Genomic DNA, 21,262 nt, shown 5'->3' on the forward strand with positions numbered 1-21,262 from the left:
TGTCTTGCTATTAAGCATAATGCAGGCATTGAGCTGGGTTTTATGGTCCGCCCCCGCCCCCCACTACCCCTTTGTTTTTGTTTTTCACTGTAAAAGGAGTCTCTAAAGAGAGAACGCATTTAAGAACATCTCAGAATAAACCAGATTGGCCCTTGGGCCCACTCCTCGCGCTGGCAAAGCTCCACCCCGGGGGCCGAAGTTTCTCCCTCCGTTTCCGCTTGAACAGCGTCCAGCTGCCTCGCTTTTAAAATGCCAGGGCGGCAGCAGCTCCGCTTAGAGCACCCTCTCGGTGGCTGGCCCGGGCTCGCCCGCTCCGCCGGGGCGCTGACTCAGCCGCAGCCCGGCCGCTGCCCACTCAGCCCGGCCTGGGGCTCGCCGTCGCCCCGGCCCCACGCCAGGTGTCCCCAGCGCAGGAAAGCGCTGCAGCGAAGGAACCGCGGTAGTCCCGGGCTTGGCGCTGGCCGGGCCGCGGCTCCGCAAGCGCTCGGGATGGGCCTGGCCGAATAGGGAGCATCCCAGGAGGATCCCGGGACTTGCCACCGCGGCGCCTCCGGGGCTGAAGCGCAGGATCTTCGGCGCTGCGAGGGCTTCGCGCGGGTCCCCGCAGCTGAGTGAGCCCGCTGGCCGCAGGCAGAGGAACTGTTAGCTGAAGTCGGGCGGAGAAGCGCCACAGCTGCGAGGAGAGCCGCGTGGACACCTGAGGCCCGGACTCTCCCCTCAGCGGCACTGCGCCCCGGGGCTTCTCTGTTGGCCGGGAGGATCAGACCTACGTGGCAGGTAACAGCAGCCCTTGGGCTGCCTCAATGGGAACCACGCATGGGCCCGTTTTGCAGCAACCGATTAGGCTACGGGTTCGGGTCTAAATCCTGGGAGAGTGCATGCTGTGTTCAGGCACCACCATCGCTGTGCTGAGCCATTATCTCCCGATTTGGGAGATTCTTGGTCTCTCTACCCCTGCGGATTTTGGGTAGTGTGAATTGAAACTGAATCAAAGTTAGAATTTCTTCTCCTCAAGTTCAGCGCCTAAATTTCAGTTTCCTCTTGTGGCTGACAGTAACGTAGAACAGATTTTTCTCAGCATAGTTGATGAAGGTCATAATTGATGTAACTTCTGGGAAAAGTTCTGTTGGTGGCAGTCTTTCTAAAGAAATGGCAAGTCTGAGATACATTTTGTTCTGATCTGCTGCGAAAAGCCTAATTCAATGTTTTATACATATTTGTGTGTCTGTGTATGTATGTATGTGTGTGTGTGTGTGTGTGTGTGCGCACACACACACACACACACAATTTTATGTCCCCCCATCAGTGGAGAAGTGAAAATGCTTCTGGGGAATGTATTATGGATCTGATCATTGGGGTTTTTATTGCCCACAGGGAAATTTCTGGAAAAGGAAATGTCAGAAAGTCCAAGGTGATGCATTTTGTCACTAGATGCACAATAGTGTCACAATGGCCTGTCTCCTGGGTGGGAGAAGAGTCCCATCACAACCTTCCTGCTGGCCTTCCTGGACAGGTTCCATTTTGACCCCATCTGCATTGGCTGAAAGGTTCTCAGTCATCCTCTGGATTTACCCGAGTCTCCTCAGATTCTAGCGAGAGGACCAGAGCCTTTGGCTGGACACTATGATGCAGTCTCACTACTTCGCATCAAATATGTATTCAGTGAATTAGGGGCTTTAATGCTGGAGGCTCTGGGACTGGAGTCTTGTATTTCCTCACTTTCATGAAGCCACTTTTTGATCTTTGTGGACCTACAAAGTAGGTTTAGGATGTCATAAAGCCGAACATTCAAGGATTTAGATGTAATTTATAAGCTGGATTTTGATTAAAGCTACATTTTCAGAGATGGTTTAGCATGGGGTATGTATCAGCTTTGAGGATGCATTAGTGGGAATAATGTGCAAGCAAAACCTTACTTCCTTAGGAGAACTTCTGAAACAAATGGCTTTATCTTTATTAAAAGGAAAAATTGTGAGTAAGCTATTCATTTATTTATGTAATCTTTGCATTGATATACTCTTGTTCCAAAGGATTAATTTCTTAATCACTTTTTCCAGAAATACTTTTTATTATTTCTGAATGAGACATAAGTTATGAATACAGGAATTCAAATAATTCAAATATTACAGCAAATTTCTAGGTGTTACATTTTTCAGGTGAAATTTAAAATAAACAAGGTTATGAGGGAAATGATTTAAAAAAAATCTAAAATTTGATAAGCCTAAAAAGTAACTAGAAGTTCAGTGACTACTTATAAGTGTCATTTAGAGAACTGTGTATTTTTCTAGTTTATTTCCTTACTGGGTTAATGAAAGAGCAGCCATTCTGAATATACGTTCATGCTAGTTGATCTTTCTTTGACAAATATTTACACTACCAGGACACACTGCTACAGCAAAGACTCAAAATTTGTAGCCCTAAGATGGTTCATGTATACTATTGTTAAGTTTATAAGCCTTAAATGAAAGATAAAACGGTATGAAGCAAAATGCCCTTAAATTATCCTGTCTGGCCACAATAGAAAGAACAATGTTTATGAAATTGATGAGGTTCCAAGTCTCTGAGATTAATGCTTCTAATAAGTTCAAATGTAGAGGAAGACCATAATGGCTCTGAATTTTGGCATTGAAGGCTATGGAATTGGTCCAAGTCTGGGGATTTTTTAAGTAACTGAAGTTCATTATTAAAAGTGACATTTTTGAATATTTGAACTACTTTGGAAGGAAATATTCCTAAAGTGCATGATTTGGCTTCTATCATTAGAGAGTTGGCTAATGGGGATTTGTGTGCTTCTTGCCAGCTCAGAATCAGCACTGAGGAAATCAGTTATCCTGTGTACATAGGAGAGCAAGAATTCAGTGTCTGTCAGATAGATCCATGCTTAGTCCTGGCTCTGCCACTAGTCAGATGGACTTAAACTAGTTGCCTTTTTGATTTTCAGTTCTCTTATTTATGAAGTCCTACTATAATCAACACTAAGTCAGTTCTGTTTATTAAGCACCTAATGTAGACCAAGCAATTTAAATATGATATCACTCAATTCTCAGAATAACACCCCTCCCCCTTCCATTTTTCTGAAAGGGAAACTCGTGATCAGAGAAGTGTTCTGAGTTTCCTAAGGTTAATTGAGAGTAGAAAAAAAAAACTGTGTTCCAAACTGGGATATTTGATTTGGAAGCTTACATTCTTCTCTCCTGTGTTGGTTGTACTTATTGTATGAGATTGCTTAAAGGAAAAAAAAAATCTTTGATACAGAGTCAGCACTAAAAAAAAAATGTAGCTTTACTTAATTATGGCTACCAGTTTCACATTTTGAAGATTAAATTGAGATAATTTAATCTTTGAGCCTAGGGAGTGGCTGCTTTGTGAATGGTCATGACTGCACTGGTTATCTCCTGCAAGGTCCTAGAATCTGCCCTAAGACTCAGTTTCCATGTTTATAAACTTAGGGCAATATTGCCTTCCTGGTTGTATGGATGCAGGAATTGTAGTTGATGATGCACGTGAATGAGCTAGACTAGCATGGAGCATGTGCTTTTCAAACATAGTTCTTGCCAACCATTCCCTCCCATAGTTTGCTCCTGCCATTTTTCCATGGACTCCAATGCTCAATAGATTTCCTCCATGTGTCCTTGAATGCATGCCTCTGTGGCTGGATATTCCTGGAAGGGTCACCACTGAGTCCCCTTGGCTGTGATGTTTCAAGCTCTTCCAGGTGAAGCCCTTCTGAGAAACTCATTCCAAGAGAAATTTGGGAAGACAAAAGTCTGCGATGGGAAGAGATTAGGCTGGGACACTTCATTCCAGAATCCCCAGCCCACTGTTTACCTCTAGACCCTTCGTAGCACAGAGTGGCTTCCACATAAATGGGCATCCTCCACTGTACCTATAAGCTTTGGCATCAAGGTCCTTTATGGTGTCCAGCCTGGTTGGTGGTCCAGGAATGCATTTGCCCCTCACTCAAGGTCTAGACTGGAAGCACAGCAAGTGTTTCCCTGGTCTTCTCCTTAGTGCCCACCCTATAATCCTGACCCTTGAGATTATTCTAGGATTAAAAAAATCTGTTATTTTATTTTTGATTGACTTATAACAATTACACATACTTATGGTGTGGAACTTTAAGGTTTTACACTCATGTAGCAAGGACAGGTTCAGACAGAGGAATAAAAAGAAAGACCACTCTCCACTTAGACTTGAGCTTCTCCTAGTGACAGAAAATGTGACCCTGGGGTCTCAGGAAATGTCCTCAAGCTACATATTTTGTATTCAATATAGAGTTTATCCTCTGTCCTTATGAGGATTTTGTATCCTTCTCTAGTCCTTCAGAATCCCAAGTATTTCAAAATAGTCCATCTATACCCTTGATGCATGTGAATGAGCTAGACTAGCATGGAGCATGTGCTTTTCAAACATGGTATGAAGGGAAAGGACCCTGATTGCCTCTCAAGGTTGGATCAGGGTCAGGAAGGCAGGGATTGTTCTGTCACCCCTGCAGACCAGGCTAGGGTAGACACAGATGATTATAAGAATAGTGTTCTTTCTATAGATGTGAATTTTCATGCTTAGGTGGCCATGATGAGTTGACTAGAGGTGGCGGGCATTATGACACCCATTTGTTATCCAGAGGTTGATAGCTAACAAGTGGCCTGACACCACATGGCCTTAGTGGTCATGGTTACACAGACACCTCCTTGGCTCAGGTGGAGCTCCCTGTGTTTTAAGAGTCCTTAAATAGAAGGCACATGCTTGTGGGCTAGGGTTGAAGCTCAGTGGAAGGCACTTGCCTAGCATGTATGAGGCACTGGGTTTGATCCTCAGCACCACATACAATAAATAAATAAAGTAAAGGTATTGTGTCCATCTACAACTAAAAATAATGATAATTAAAAAAAACCACACACACACAAAAAGAAGGCAGATGCTTGTCATGCCTCCTTCTCCTACCCAGAGCAGACATTACTATTTGGTTATGATACTCTTTCCTACCAAACTACAATGTAGACTGAAGCTGGCTTAGGAAACAGTATCTATGTGGGTACTGTAGATGATGATGATTAAGAAGTTTTAAGTCAGTTTAGTAATGTGGTGGCAAAATTATTCAAAGTGTTCACTCTTCTTTCCTAACCTCCTCACCCTCTCCCCCTGTGCCTCCTAAGAGCAAAAAAGGCAGTTATAAAAACGATTTCTGTGTAGCTAAACATGCCCAAGACTCCTCCAGGCAGACATAGGACCTCTAGCTTGTTCAATGCACTGTTTAAAGGCCTGAGAGAATGTGTCTGGGCCCTCCTCAGTTTGTCTGCATTAACTTAGAAGTGTAGGTTATTAATTGTGTTATTGAGTTCTATAGTTTCCTTATTCAACTTTTGTTTGGAAGATCTGTCCAGTGGTGAGAGGTGTGTTGAAGTCGCCCATGATTATTGTATGGTGGTCTATTAGACTCTTGAACCCACTTGAATCAAAGTGTGAAATATGATTTGTCAAGAAGTATGTAATGTTTTGAGCAACTAACAATAAAAATTAAAGAAAAAAAATAACTTAGAAGTGACTTACATTGTTGAGTATTAGGCAGAAGAGATCTGAGACTTGGTTCATTTGCATCTGAGAGGGCACAGACCAGGCCGGCTCAGCAGTGACACCCCCATGCATCATAATAGCCAAAGCACCAGATACCTGGAGGGTAGGGGTAGACCTGCCATCTAAATCTTCATCAAGAGTACTACTGCACAGCTTCCAAGATGGCTCTCCTCTTGTAAAATAGTCCATCACTCCTCTTTTTAAGTGATGTATCAGAGGGGCCAAATGACTTGACAAATTGACATTCTGAACTCAACTCCCAGGAAGTGAAGTTGGTTCCATTGGCATCAATGCTATGGCCAAGTTGCCACATTCCATTGGCATCTATGCTATGCTCAAATTGTTCATGGTCAAAACCTGTGTTCCCCTTCTTCATGCTCCAGTTATAATAGTAGCATATTCATTCTCAGCTTCTGCAAAAGAATCAAAGAAAGTTGCTACTTTTAGCAAGTGGAGCCTTGAAAATCCTGCTTTCCCGAGCAGCCACATATCCAAGTGAACAAGGACATTATTGCTAATCAATATATATGCCCAGTGAAATCTAACTCTTAAAATACATTTTTATGCTCAGCAATTTCTCCAACTTGAGATTTTCCCTTAAAAAAATAACAAGTTTGTATGTTAGTGTGGAGGAGGTTGTTTTGAGTGGAAGAGTCACCTTAATCACCATCTTCAACTGAATTCCCCCTTTTCCATTCTCCCCACCCTCAGTCAGCCATTTGTTCTTCAGTTCAGAGGAGGTATCCCTACCACACTGCAAATCAGTGGGACTTTTGCTTCCTCTGGAAACCAGCACTCAAGGTCTTTTAATTTAACCTTTCTACTCCTTCCCAAAGACAAAAGTCACCCCTCTTAGGACACCTAGAAGTTCAGGTGGGAGTTGAGGGACAATGTAAGTAAAGAGCTTTCTGTATATGCAATGTTGCTAAAATGGATCAAATGGGGGAAAGGATTGACCAAGTAATCAACACCTTTGCTGGTTGTACTCACCTATCAGACAGCCTTGGAGATAATCCTCCCTGGGGAAACACAGGGCCCTCCATTGTTGGATTTCCTAATCCAGCTTCAAATTTTACCACTTCCAGTTTGGTGACCACAGACATCATTCTGCTGCTCTGAGTCACCATTTTCTCATGGGTAAAACAGAGTTAGGAATACTGACCTCCTAAATTTTAGAGGGAGATCACAGAGGAGAAAATGTGGAATTAAAGAGGCCATAGTTGTCATACAGCAGGCCTGGGGTGACTCATGTGGACTGATCGGGCCGTGGGAACATGTCTTACAGAGTAACAAGGCAGAAGAGATGCTCAAAGAATCACTTGGAAGATTGTATGCAGATTCGGGGCCCTTATCCTGAAGCGCTAAACCAGAACTTCCTGGCACTGACACTGCATATTTTAAACACTGACAATGCATGTTTTAAATACTAAGTGAGAGATTATTATTTTTTTTGTTTTGTTTTTAAAAATATTTATTTACTTGTAGATGAAAACACAGTATCTTTATTTATTTCTGTGTGGTGCTGAGGCTCGAACCCAGTGCCTCACACATGCAAGGCAAGCACTTTACCACTGAGTCACAGCCCCAGTCCCTCTGTGAGAGATTATTAATCATAAAATGTAGAGTTTAAACTCTGAGAGTCACTAACTAATCTTGGCCAAATTAGCAGTTTGCACACTTACTTGACAAACTCTTAATCTTCTAAAATCCACAGCTCATTGTGTCTGGACAAAAAATTACTCACAGTCCACCCTTTCTAAATGTAGTGTTGCATATGTACTTCCACAGTAGGCTTCCCACAGGACATTTCTTAATTTCCTGCTTTCGACAAACATCAGGATGTGGTGGGCTGGCAGCACTGCCTAAAGGCGAATCTTCCCTGTCCGGCTGACCTGGTCCCAATTTGCATTGCTCCATCCCTGGAAAATCACAGAAGAGCAAACAGCAGAGCCCAGATCTGGAGAGAAACCACTGTGCTTATAGACCTGATGCCACTGTGTCTTTGAACTATTACTCCTACAAGAAGATCCTGAGTTGCTTCAGTTTCAGTCTTGTTAGTAGAAAAATTCTTTACTCAGCTTTAGTTGCTTCATGGTAGATTTTTTTCAGGGTTCATTTTTTAAATAAAGTGAACTTTGGAATTACAATTTGCCTTTTTGGAGAACAAAGATTTTAATAGCTTAATAGCTAAGTCCTTTGGATTCAAAGCAGGATCAGTTTTCTGTTGATTTGTAAGCATTTTTGTTCTGGAAAAAGCATTTTTCTGATTATACAAGTTATAGATATATTATGTGGAAGGTTCAGAAACTTCTGGAAAATATAAAAAAGGAAATAACAGCTATTTATGATCTCAGACACATAGCTATTCTTTAGTACCTCCTGAAGTTTTGCTTTCCTCTGTGTAAATTTTTGGTGTTGTTTTGTTTATTATTGTATTTTGACAAAATTGGAGCCTGTGAGAATGAAGTGCACTAAGTTGTAGTCATGACCACTGGCGACTCTGTGTGTGTGCATGTGTGCAGTGAGGCCAGATCAGGAGATCTTGGAGACAGAAGAGTTTGAGAAGGTCCTTAAACCATAGGCAGGATCAGGCAATAGAAGTAGGCATGAGGTATTGCAGGGGGACAGAGAGGTGACAGAAGGAAGCTGAGGTGGCAAGGACAGAGCCTCAGAGTAGTTCTAATACATGTCCATAAATTCCTTGACAGTCACCCCAATCTATTGATGGAGTCCATGCTCTCCCCCATTGAAACTGGTTGGATATTTGTAGCTGCTGTGATAAATAAAAGGGGATGGAAATGATGCTGCATTGGCTTCTGGAACTGAGGTAAATGAGACCACAGAGCTTCTCTAGTCTTTCTTTGGATGCTCCCTCTTTGACCTTTGATCCACCATGACAGGAATTGGCTGTTCTGGAGCCCCACTTGTGGAGAGACCATATGCAGACAGTGAAGCCTGAGAAGGAACCTCAGCTACCCCAGGCCCAGCTGTGTGTTTCCTCACCCTGGCACCAGAATGAGTGAAGGGGCCTTCCTGAGAACCCCAGCTCCAACCACCCTCTACATGGTAGAATTCCATTCCAGGACTTCCCAGGAGAATCCAGTCACTCCCAGATTCATGAGCAAAAGAAATGATTATTACTAGTTTGAAATAAAACAAGAATAGCTAGTTTGAGAAAAAAATTTTACCTTAGTCTTGCGATAAGCACAAGATTGCCAAGGGCAACATACTTTGTGAGGTGGGTTGGGGACAGAGTGGAGAGGCCTTGATGCCCATAGCATTGAGGGTTGTCAGAGGCCTCACTTGCTCAGCTACCAGCCCCTGCCTATAGAGAGATGGCCAAGAATGGCTGACATGTGATTACCAGCTCTGTGCAGGCACTTTTCTCGGTGGTCCACATGACATTATGCCTCCAGTTCTGAGTCTCTGGGGCTAAAACTCTGGTCATTGCTCCTATTCTATCCAGAAGTCTGAGACAGGATAGGTGAAAGCATTCACCCAAGTTGCCTTGCTAATAAGTGGAATTGGGGCTGGTATTCAAAACCCAAAGATTGGCTCTGTCCCTATTTTCAACACTTACATGTGGTACACAGATGAGATTATGTACCTGAGAACATTTATACTGTGTGAGATGCCTGACACTGTTAGGGGCTGAGCTTGCCCTTCTTAGAAGGAAAGATTCAAACCCATGGGGCTAGACAAAGTCATTGGCTAGACAAAGCCAGATCAAATGCTGGACCTGCACTATCAGCATCAACAGGAAACTTGTAAGAGAGAAATTCCTAGTCATTTGAATCTCCTTTGCACCAACTACAGAGGGTAATGTCTCGGTCTGATTCACTAAAGCCACCTGGGTCCCATGTATCACTTCTTGGTGTGAGCCCATCTGCACTGACTCAAACGACAGTTTCTTGGATCACCAACAAGGGTGATTCTTCACTCTTCCTGAAATTGAGACCTCTTCATAAGCTGCACTCCTCCTGGGAGCATTTAATCTGGCTTTGTCTAGCCAATGACTTATCTGAGAAGAAGGTGGCTACTGGCCCAGCCTCCCACAACCAACCCTGCCTCAGGCTTTGCCTCCTGGTGGTTTGTTTTTATCAAGAATACTAAAAAGATCATTACAGTTTCTGTTGATTTTGACACATCCTTTAACAGTGTATCTCCTACTGTCCTAAGTGTGGGGCTTTGTACATCCATTCTCAGGTCTCATCTGTTCATTTGAATCTAGCTTGCTAGGTTCAGAGGAAAAAGGCATTAGCAGAGTCTGAATAGGATTGTTTTATGTTCAGCAGAAAACAAGCAGGCATTTTCAAGGACTCTAAGCAGAGGAAAGGTAATGAGTAATATGGCTGGATTGATCTTCCCACATCTTTGGTGACTAGGATATGAGAAGAAAGTTTTCTGTGCTCAGTTGTGGAGATGCAGGAGAGGGGCAAGCCATGGGGGTGTCTGAGGCCAGGCACTATGGGGAACTCCAGTGGAGCCAGACTGCTCTTTGCCCTCTGGATGGCCAGGAGCAGTTTCCTCCAAAATCCATTGCTCTCCTCCCAGGATCTGGAAACATAGCTCTTTCCACTTATGCAAAATGCTCTTCCATATTGTCTATACCATCTAAGCCATAAGCCCTATAGATGGGGTGTCATTGCTCCACCAACATGAGAAGGGCACAGAGACTCAGGTACTGCAGGGACTCACCTCCCTGGTGATTGGTGGACCAAGCCATTGTGAGGTGCCAAGTCTGCAACTCTGTCTGTACCTCATCTTTCTGACTCTCAGTTGGAAGCATTATTTATCCATGGAGAGCAAGGAGAAAGGCAACTTTGGATCAGAATTTTGCAGGAAAGGAAGGAAGGAAGATGATGATGGCAACCAGAACGATTATTTTAATGTGTTACTACTTGCCTAGCCTAGAAAATAATTCTGGACTCTTGTATTGTAACTGTTGGGGCACTAGCATGTGGAGAATCTGCTTTGGCAGGGTTCCACTACCCAAACCCCTCACCACTCATCCCCCAAGTGGCCAGCCATGCCTTACTTTCTAGGACTCTTAGAGCTTGGCTTAGAGAACATTCCAAGGTGACAACTGGCAAAGGGAATCCCCCAAGTGAGAAAATATCTTGATATCCATTGGAATAGCCACAGTCTCTAGTGTAGCTTACATTGTAATCCAGGCTTGGGGGATATAACTTGGGAAAATCTAACTTTGCCAATGTGAAATAGCTTATAGTAGCCCCCACAACTAGGCCACATAGGAGTCTTTGGAGATCCCCAAAGTCAGACCTTGGTGGAAGTACTGACTGGTATCTGTTCTGTGAGGCAGGTTAAGGGAAACAGGCAGATGCCCTTCACATGGCTCCTTCTTGAGTGAGGAGGAGGTGGTGGTTAAAAGGAATCAGGGAACTGGCAGATGGGGGTGGCAGCTCATGTGGGCATAGGTGAACCCTTTTACAAGTCCAAGGCTTCTGCACTCTCCCAATTACAAAGTTTGCAGGCTCTAACTCATAGCCTGCTTCTTGAAAGCCACACATGTATGGAACAAAAACATCAAATGCTTATGGAGATCAGTTGGGTGACATAAATAATGATGAAGATTGGGTCTGAGTGATAGTGGAAAACCAGCTCCATGAGCAATCTAAAGAAGGCAGTGGCCACTCAGCTCCAGCTGCACATTGCCATGCAGAAACACAGTCACAGGGTAGCCAGACTAATGAAAAAATTTATGTGAAAATTTCCAATGGCCAACTCTTTCAAGTAAGAACAATATTTAAAAAAAATTTTTTTTGATAAAAAAATTTTTTTTGGAACCCAGGTCTTTACACATGCTAGGCAGATGCTGTACTCCTGGGCTACGTCCTAGATAGTCCTCAAAAGTAAACCTAAAGCCACCTGAAGCTCAAACATAGCATCTTTGCACAGATCAACCGAGGGCCACTGTTTTGTGACTTTTGATTTAGGTGTTCCCTAGACATTGAAAATGAGGTGTTGTTTGTGTAGATAAACTAGGGAATGGGGAACAAACTTGTCTCAAAAACAGTCATCAGGGGCACCCCAGTTTAGAAAAGAGACTGTTCAGAGCAGTTCTGGTTGAAGGGGAGCCAGATGGAGTCATAGCTTGGCTTCCTCTTCTTGCCATAAGGTGTTCTGACCCTGAGGTCTCTATGCTAAGTCTTCTAAATTAACTTTTTGCCCTGGCTCACAGAGTCCCCTGTGCACCAGGAGTTTCTGCAGATTTCAGAGATGCTGACTAGCCACCAAGTCCTGAGACTTGGATGAAGGATACCTATTGTGCACTCATTTTAGACCAAAACACAGAATAACCATGATACAGGTCCAGATGCAGCCTCCTATTTCTTTAGGGTGCCCTTGAGTCTTCTCAACTTCCATAGCATATAACATAGTAAATAAGCCTGCGAGCCTCTGTTTTCTCATCAGTAAAATAGGAATACTCATCCTTGCCCTACCTACCTTACAAGGGTGATACTGGAATGAACAAGTGGGATATGGTCATATTTCCAACGGTGAAACCAGGCAGAAGAAAGGACTTATTATCGTTTTGCACATCTGTGTTCTCTACTTATAGAAGGGTAAGAACTTGACCTTGGTATTTCTGCTCCTTCTTCCATAATCTGTGCTAGACAGATTTCCAGGAGGTGGGCTTGGCCTTGTTGGATTTATGAATGTCCTGATCATCAGGACTCACTGGCTCTGGCTGTCAGCAGGTTATTATGATCACAGTGCTGTGGGTGGAAGAGGAGTGGGAAACAAGCAACTCTGCTTCCAGAAAAGTACACCTAGCATTCATGTTGCCTGCTGTCTCTACAGCCTGTTCAGTCTTCCCCACTGTGGGAAAGTGGGGCACATGGTGGGATTGCTGTCCCCACTGTGCGTGGTCACTGAGCATCCTAGGACTCTTGGAGCTTGGCCCAGAGAACATTGGACCAGACAGAGGTGAGAGGTGAACAAGGTCCTTGACCTCACAGTTATAGAAGACCTTACATGTTTGAGCATGTAAAGGGAATATAGGCTCTCCAGGCAAAAAGATCTGTTGAACAGAGGCATGCATGTGGGAGGAGTCCATATTGTGTTTGAGATATTAGGTGATTGGAGAGTAATGTAGGAGAAAAGGGGGAGCAGGAAACAAGAAAGTAAAAGGAGGAGAGGGAGTGTGTGGGAGGGAAGAAAGGGGATTAGAGAGAAAGGAGAGGCAGATTCTTCTGCCTGTATGCCCACTATTTTAGGAGATATTGACTGTGGAAAATTGAAATGCTACCTATTACCTTCCCCCATCCAAACCCCTTAGTCTCCAGAGTGGAGACATTTCTTAGTGGGAGGCCTCCAAAAGAGGCTCTGTGAGGCTCCTCCTACCCTGGGAAGGGTCCTAAGTTAGTGGTCATCCAGGGGGCTTGGCTGCCACTCTTGAATGTTCATCTCTGGCTTCATCTCTCACTTAGCAGTGGCTAATAATGACCTCCATCTGCTTGTTTATAAAGGAGGAATAGCTTGGCTTCCCTCACAAGGCTGTGGTGGTGAGGTCCAGAGAGGTGTGAAGCACACTGTGTTTTAAGGATCCAGTGAACAGCAGCTAGTATTTGCTGTGTTTCAGCACTTTTTACACTGTGGAGCTAGTCTCGGTAGAACCTGTGTCCCCAGCAATTTCCTCTCAGGGTCTGGCATCAAGCAGGATGAAAAGTTAAAGCAGACTAGGTATGTCCTGGGCATTTTCTAGCCTTCAGAATATCCAGGTGCCTGGATTTGGATTTTTACTGCTTCCTGATTATATGAAAATTACGTCTTTTATAATTTTCATAAGGACTGTGTAGTCTTTATTCATTGAATTTATTTTCACTTCAAGTGACATTTGCTACTGATTTTTATATCTTGTACAAAGTATCTCCAATAAACAGATACATTTTCAAGAGCTCTTATCAATGAATTGGGGAAACAAATCCTGTTCCCCTTAACAGATGTCTAGAAAGTTCTCAGAACTTCCAGAAGGGAGTCTTTATATAGAGAGACTTCCACTTTACATAGTGATTAAGAGCTGATTTCCATTGCTGAGAGCTGTTGGTGAGGGAGGTGGGGGAGTGTGTGTGGAGGACAGAAAGGCAGCAGTAGGTTGAGTGTACTATTCAGTTGAACAAATGGTACAAACTTGTGAGTCAGTTTATTAGGGGAGCTGAGCCATGTCCCCAGTGGGATGCCTGGCAGGACAGACAAGGAGAGTGGCTGTGATCCATTTTGTAGATGAGCAAACTGAGCTTCAAAGGGGATAAGAGGTTGGCTCCATACTATCCAGTGTGGGCAAGGGGCCAAGGCACATACAAGTTTGTTGAGGAAAGGAAGGGAGTAGCAGAGTCAGGTGGTCATGGTAAGACAGCTGGAGGGGCTCTAGGTCTTGGATATGGAACTACACAGTGATGACTGTGGCCCCAGAGCCACATGTTGGAACTCCCCAGTGAAGATATTCAGTGTTATTTGGCCCTTAGGAAAGAGGTCAGGCCAAACATGAAAACTAGGACTTGATTTTCCCTGCAGCCTTCCAGAGTTTTGTCATGGCACTCCCAGTATGCCTGCTGTCCCTGTCAACCAAGTCTACAACTGGGTTATGCAAATGAGCATGATTTAGGGCAAACTGTTTCTGAGATGCCAGTCAAGGAGGCTAGCCTTCCTGGTCAGTGCTCTACCATGGGGCTGTGTGTACCATGGCCCTTGGATCTGGAGGACTCTTGTCCTGCATCCTTCCACAGCCTGCCTTATGATGTATTCTTGTGTACTGGGAGACTGAATATCAGGCTTCCTGTCAAGCAGCTAAGGAGGGACCCCCAGGATACCCTAACTGGAGGAACTCAGGAGGCTAGTGCACTGGTTCTCCATCTGCTCAGTCAGGTTGGAAGGGCTGCCTTGCATCTTTCTAGCCAACTAGTACAGGAACAACCTTCCCTGACTTCCTTGTAAACTTCCAGGGAAGATTAGCTAAGGGGCAGGGGAAGAATCCCATTTGCAAGGCACAGAGAAGTTATGCAATATGCCTCGAATCATACAACTACTAAGGGACAGAGCCATTACTCTGCTTGGGGACTGACCCTCAGCCTATTGCTCTTTACGCCTCACTGTCACTGTCTCTTTGAAAAAAGCCATGGTCATGCAGCAGAGAATGGAACATGGTCGGTTTGTGTCCAGAACTGGCCTGGATAATGAATGATGTCCTGTAGAATTCTGGGGAGCAGGACACTGGACATGGCAGTTTTGATAAGGGAGATATTTGACACAGGTGATTTCACATAGCCCTATCAAAAGAAGCCTGGTATCAGAGGTTTTATTTCTACATACTGCGTATTATGCACAGCCCCATCTCACTCTGTTCATAATCCTACCTTTGCCCTGCTTCTTACTCTTTCCTGACCGCAACCACTTTACTGATTTAGCACAGATTCATCACATTGCTTGAATAAAGTAAAGCATGTTTAATGATTTGTCTACGAAGTTTCATCCAAATTCCCCTGGTCTCAGAAGAGCAGCCTCTAAAATGTCAGGTTTCCATAATCAATTTCTGTCCCCAAGACATCCCTTGCCCCCCAGGAGGTTTATCAATGCATTAAATCAAGACAGCAAGGTTGCCTTTGTTTTCTAATTTCTGCATGCTGCCCTGAACACTCAAGGACCCAATTCTCCAAAACAACATGATCATTTGCTGGTAAGGATCCAGGCTCAGTGACTTGCTCAAGGTCACTCAGCTTCTCCACAGCAGAATTTCTCCTATTTTGCAGATTTCTCTGTTTATGGGCATGGAGGAGATAGGCAGGGGCCCTTATGATGGTGACCCCTGAGCATTTGCTGAATCATGGATGACCTCTGTGGATTTCTGAGGACCATGGTGCCCAAGGGAGGCGGGGGTGGGTTAGATGGGGCATTGTCTGTCCTATAAACATCTTTGCAGATGTAAATGAATCTTGCAACTTGGATGCCTGCCTTTGAGGGGTCATTAATTTCAGGGAGATTAATTACTCCTGAGACAGCCAAATCAGTCATTTGCTGCTCATTGTAATTGGTCTGACTCATTGTGGGGGATGTAGGTTTGTGTAGCTTCTCCCAGACTTTTTGTACCAAAAGGGTCCTAGCCTGTCATGGGCTGGTCCTGACCAGTAGATTGCAGCCCCAGACCTTTGAGCTCACTTTGGTCTGTAAGGAATGATCCTTGGGAGACCTAATCATTGTGGCATGTCCCTTTATTAGAAGAGACCCCAGAGATGGGTTGTGGGCAAGCCACCACACAGAACAGGTAGTCCCACAGGTTGGAGGATAGGAACATCCTATACTTCTGCAGCTTGACTGGGGGACCAGAAACCTATAGAGGGAAGGCATAAAAACACTACTATAAACATCAGCTAATATTTTTATTGCGTGTTTACTATGGGTTATGTGTTATGCTAAGCACTTTGGACATATATTCTCATTTATTCTTCTCAGAGATCCAATGAGCTTCATTGGAATATTATTATCCCCATTTTAAAGATAAGCACGAGACTTGAAGCCACACTGCTTTTTTGTTGTTGCGCTGCTGATTATATCCCAGGACACATCTGTTGATCACTGCAAATCCTGCCAGGATGCAGACTTTCTGCAAGTGCCTAATTTCTGTTTACTCTTGGAAAGGGCTTTGGGATTTTTTTCTTGTCCTGGTGGGACATGCTTACAAAAGCATAAATACCTGAGTATATGTCTGAGAAGAGAAACTTCCTGCTGATGCTCTGGGGAGGGAAAGGTTTTATTTTGGGGTGAGGTTGCAGACAGGGCAGCACAAGTTCAGAAGGCTTGTGTGTGAGGTCATGAGGATTTCAAGGGCTTCTGTGAGGGGCAACTGGAGAAGAGGTGTGTCAGGTTGCCAGGAGGATTCTCACTGCTTATCTAAGTTATTCGACTCAATTTCATGATTTGGAGGAAAAAAAAGATTTTTTTTTTTAAAAGAAATCCACTAGGAGCTCTTTGCCAGTGTTTAATAATGTACAAGGTAAATAAGGACCACAGATGAAATTGCAATCAGATTAGAAATGCCAGATTGGCTTCCTAAAAGTGTCTTTGGCCACTGGTCTGATCTAAGGTATTAGATATCTCCAAACACATGAGATTTTGTCAGTGGTTTTTCTGTAATTGAAAGAGGAAGAAGGAGTGTAGAAGCAAGGGGTTGGTCCAGCAGCTTTTACCACACTTTGCACATTCTTGCTGCTACTGCCTAGGTCACACCCCATCATCTGTGCTTGTCATTCAGTGCTTGTCACAGTCAAGTCCCACTCTGTTCCTGTAGCCTTGCCCCTCATGCACATCTTATGTCTTTTTTCTCCCATCACAACCAGAGTCACTCTTAGTTTCTTTGACTTGATCCAATGGGATACCCAGAGGCTTCTTACTACCCAGGTGCCTGAGACTTGGACACCTCTGTGATCCTGCTTAGCTAGAGAAAAACAGAAAGCCAATTGTTAATACTTAAACAACACTATGAATGGCAAACTTCTTCTGAAATATAAATTATGCACAAACAGTAGCTGCTATTCTCAACATATAGACTTTTCTCTTGTTGCGAGATGGGAAATATTTTTACAATATTTTTCTTTTTCTTACTCCAGGGTGTGTGACCTTGAGCCTAGATTGTCCTAGTGATGCTTGCCTGGAAGGAAATTAGAACATTACAGGAGGCATGCAGAAAGAAAGGCCATGGGGATAGTCAGTTCCTGATAATCAAAAATATGATTATGTAGCAGAATAATAGCCTTGTAGGCCAGGCTCTTTTCTCCAGGAGAAATTTTCCAAACTCCCCTATTTCCTTCTTTATTTAGCATATCACAAACTAATTTAGAGGAGTTGGTTCATAAATTTCTCCTGTGGTTTAGTGCCATGTTCATGTCCTTAATGAGATATTAGCTGTGTTCAGGAAGGAGAAGTTGATTCACGGGAAATGAAATTAAAAAGGCAGGACAAAAATGGCAGAATGTATGATAAAAGAGAGAGAAAAGATGTCTTCCAATTTCTCTTCTAGTTAGACTTGGGGGGAACAAGGCACATGAGAAAAGGTGAAAGAACACTGAGGACTGGGTGGTGGGGTCTTGACCATTTGGGGCTGACAGAAAGCCATTTTGAAGACTGCCCATATGAGTCTGGGGTGAGGTAGATCCAGAGAAATTGTAGTTAGACTGGATGGAACTACATCAGCTATTGGGAATGGGAAGATAGCTACGAAATCTCTAAATGTTTGGAAATTAAGCAACATCCTTTTAAATACCTATGAGTCAAAGAAGAAAGCAATTTGTATTAGAAAATATTTGAACTTGTGGGTTACAGCTAAAGCACTACTTAGAGGAACATTTATAGCTCAACATGCATATTTTAGAAGAGGAGGGTCTAAAATCAATGTATGTAAGCTTCCTGTTCAGTGTAGTAGAAAAAGAATGACAAATTATATCCAAAGAAAATCAAATGAAGGAAATAATACAGACAAGGGTAAACATTAATGAAATAGAAAGCAAAAATAGGACAAAGTAAAGAGCTGATTCTTTTCAAAGATCAATAAAACTGATAATCTGATAAAGGAGAAGAGGAGGGAGGAAAGAAATGCAAACACCAATATCAGGAATGAAAAAGAGGCATCACTATAGATTTGGCCAACATTTAAAAACAGTAAGTTTCCACTTGTTCATTTTAGGTATTTGGGTGAGAGTCATCACTTTAAAAATTTGGACATTTATATTTTTACACTTCTGTTGTGCCCTTGGAAACATGGTGCTGTGTCAGAATTGAACATCATACCAAAGTGCTGATATTCAGAGAAAATGTAATATCCCTATTTGACCTTTAACTGAAGTAATCTTCTTCGAAGTAGTTAATGCAGTTTAAATGTAAACAGTTTAAATATCTAATTATATAGCAACAAGTTTGATGATTTAGATGAAATGGACAAATTTCTTTAGAAACACAGGTTATTGAAAATAGTTGGTAGAGTGAGGTGTCTCTGGGTTTCTTTGTAGCCCTGAGGCCAGCACAGTGGCCCAGCACCTCATTACAGAATCTGGAGTGAGCTCTAGGGACATCAGGCTGGGTGGTAAAGAGGCAAGGGGATCAGAAGTTCTGGAGGCAGGGAAAGCTGGTGAGAATTCACATAAACCAAGGAACCAAAAGCCAAAGCTCCCTCAACACAAAAACTTAAAAGGAGAATTTTTAAGTAAATGACAACAGCAGCAGTAGCAGCAGTAATAATAACAACAAGACTCCAGAGACCATGTGGACAAAGGCCACAGCACCCCAAGGGCATTTTCTCCTGGGTGCCACAGGGCTCATAACCCATACAGTCACAATCTCTTGAATCCAGACACACTCTCAGGGAAAGAGAAACCATGAGGAAAGTTTCACACTTTTTCTTAGAGAGCCTGGATGCTGCCTTCAGGTACTGAAAATCATAAGATCATTGAATTGGAAGAAATTCAAACTGTATTACATGCTTAGAAAAGGATTATTTCAGTTATTGTCCAAATAGAGATAGTACATTTTCTCTGAATGTCAAGCTAGTATGAATGATGTTTAATTTTCATACATTGCCTTATTTCCAAGGGCACAGAGCATGATCTTCCAAAAGGGTAAAGTCATGAAAATCATAGAAATATATAAAGTGAGTCAGTGATAATGAATTCTTGAGTTCATTAGTGAGAGAACAGGTAATATGGAAAAGCTGGCACTATGGTCTGAATGTGTACCCCCCAAATTCATAGACTGAAACTGAATCTCCAATATGATAGTATTAATAGTGGGGACTTTGGGAGGATAATTAGGTAATATGAAAGAGCCACAGGGATGAAATTAGTGCTTTTATAAAAGAGACCCGAGGAAGCTGCCTTGTACCTTCCATGTAAGGACATGTTGATAAGACACTTCCTATGAGCAACAGGCCTTCACCAGACTAAATCTGTGGGCTCTTTGATCATGGACTTCCTATTCTCTAGAACAGTGAGAAATATGCATTAGTTTTTTCAAGCCACCCAGTTTATGGTGTTTTTGTTATAGCAGCCCAAGTTGACTAAGACAGCTAGTCAAAGAGAACCAGAGAAAGTGAATCTTTATAGTTGCTGAAAGAAAAGTTGCTTGAATAAAATTGCTAATTTACATATAGAATTTGTTTCTGTCCCACAAGTAATGAAACTACAGCCTTCGGGTGATCTTTCCTACTATACAAAATTCCTTGCATTGTTATCAAGGCAAAAATCATCTGCATTTCTATCAGTATCCTGCAAATTATATTTATCTTTCAGAGTTGTTAAAAATTCAAATCAATAATAAGAAACAGATTAATCAAAGACACAGAAACATAGAGAATCAGATAACCCACTGTAAGCTGCTGATCAGACATGCCCAGCAAGACACAGAAAGGCCTGTAGGAATCCTTTCAGTCTATTTTTAAATCATGTCCAATTTTTCTTTTTTTTTAAATTTTTTTAAAATTTTTTATTGTTGGTTGTTCAAAACATTACAAATTTCTTGACATATCATATTCCACACTTTCATTCAAGTGGGTTATGAACGCCCACCTTCACCCCATACACAGATTGCAGAATCACATCAGTTACACATCCATTGATTTACATATTGCCATACTAGTGTCTGTTGTGCTCCGCTGCCTTTCCCATCCTCCCCCCTCCCCCCTCCCCACCTCTCCCCTCCCCTCCCCTCCTCTCTCTCTACCCCCTCCACTGTATAACCCTGAGGGTCTCCTTCCATTTCCATGCAATTTCCCTTCTCTCTCCCTTTCCCTCCCACCTCTCATCCCTGTTAAATGTTAATCTTCTTCTCATGCTCTTCGTCCCTACTCTGATCTTAGTTACTCTCCTTATATCAAAGAAGACATTTGGCATTTGTTTTTTAGGGATTGGCTAGCTTCACTTAGCATAATCTGCTCTAATGCCATCCATTTCCCTGCAAATTCTATGATTTTGTCATTTTTTAATGCAGAGTAATACTCCATTGTGTATAAATGCCACATTTTTTTTATCCATTCGTCTATTGAAGGGCATCTAGGTTGGTTCCACAGTCTTGCTATTGTGAATTGTGCTGCTATGAACATCGATGTAGCAGTGTCCCTGTAGCATGCTCTTTTTAGGTCTTTAGGGAATAGACCGAGAAGGGGAATAGCTGGGTCAAATGGTGGCTCCATTCTCAGCTTTCCAAGAAATCTCCATACTGCTGTCCAAATTGGCTGCACCAATCTGCAGTCCCACCAGCAATGTACAAGTGTACCCTTTTCCCCACATCCTCGCCAGCACTTGTTGTTGTTTGACTTCATAATGGCTGCCAGTCTTACTGGAGTGAGATGGTATCTTAGGGTGGTTTTGATTTGCATTTCTCTGACAGCTAGAGATGGTGAGCATTTTTTCATGTACTTGTTGATTGACTGTATGTCCTCCTCTGAGAAGTGTCTGTTCAGGTCCTTGGCCCATTTGTTGATTGGGTTGTTTGTTCTCTTATTGTCTAATTTTTTGAGTTCTTTGTATACTCTGGATATTAGGGCTCTATCTGAAGTGTGAGGAGTAAAGATTTGTTCCCAGGGTGTAGGCTCCCTATTTACCTCTCTTATTGTTTCTTTTGCTGAGAAAAAACTTTTTAGTTTGAGTAAGTCCCATTTGTTGATTCTAGTTATTAACTTTTGTGC

At 42.9% G+C, this 21,262-nt stretch overlaps 1 protein-coding gene across 2 annotated transcripts in view; it reads left to right on the plus strand.

The window, feature by feature from the left end:
• Positions 1-271: 271 nt before the first annotated feature.
• The window catches only part of Ctxnd1 (cortexin domain containing 1), a 50,884-nt gene continuing 29,893 nt past the window's right edge, over positions 272-21,262 (plus strand). For both annotated transcript variants that reach the window (XM_058577652.1, XM_046438989.2), the window contains exon 1: positions 272-777. The gene's annotated coding sequence lies outside the window, so the exon portion shown is untranslated. The remainder of the gene's footprint in view (positions 778-21,262) is intronic.

The sequence above is a fragment of the Marmota monax genome, unplaced genomic scaffold, assembly GCF_021218885.2.
Source record: "Marmota monax isolate L192 unplaced genomic scaffold, Marmota_monax_Labrador192_F-V1.1 WCK01_AAM20220418_F8-fsc00005, whole genome shotgun sequence".
Lineage (NCBI taxonomy): Eukaryota > Metazoa > Chordata > Mammalia > Rodentia > Sciuridae > Marmota > Marmota monax.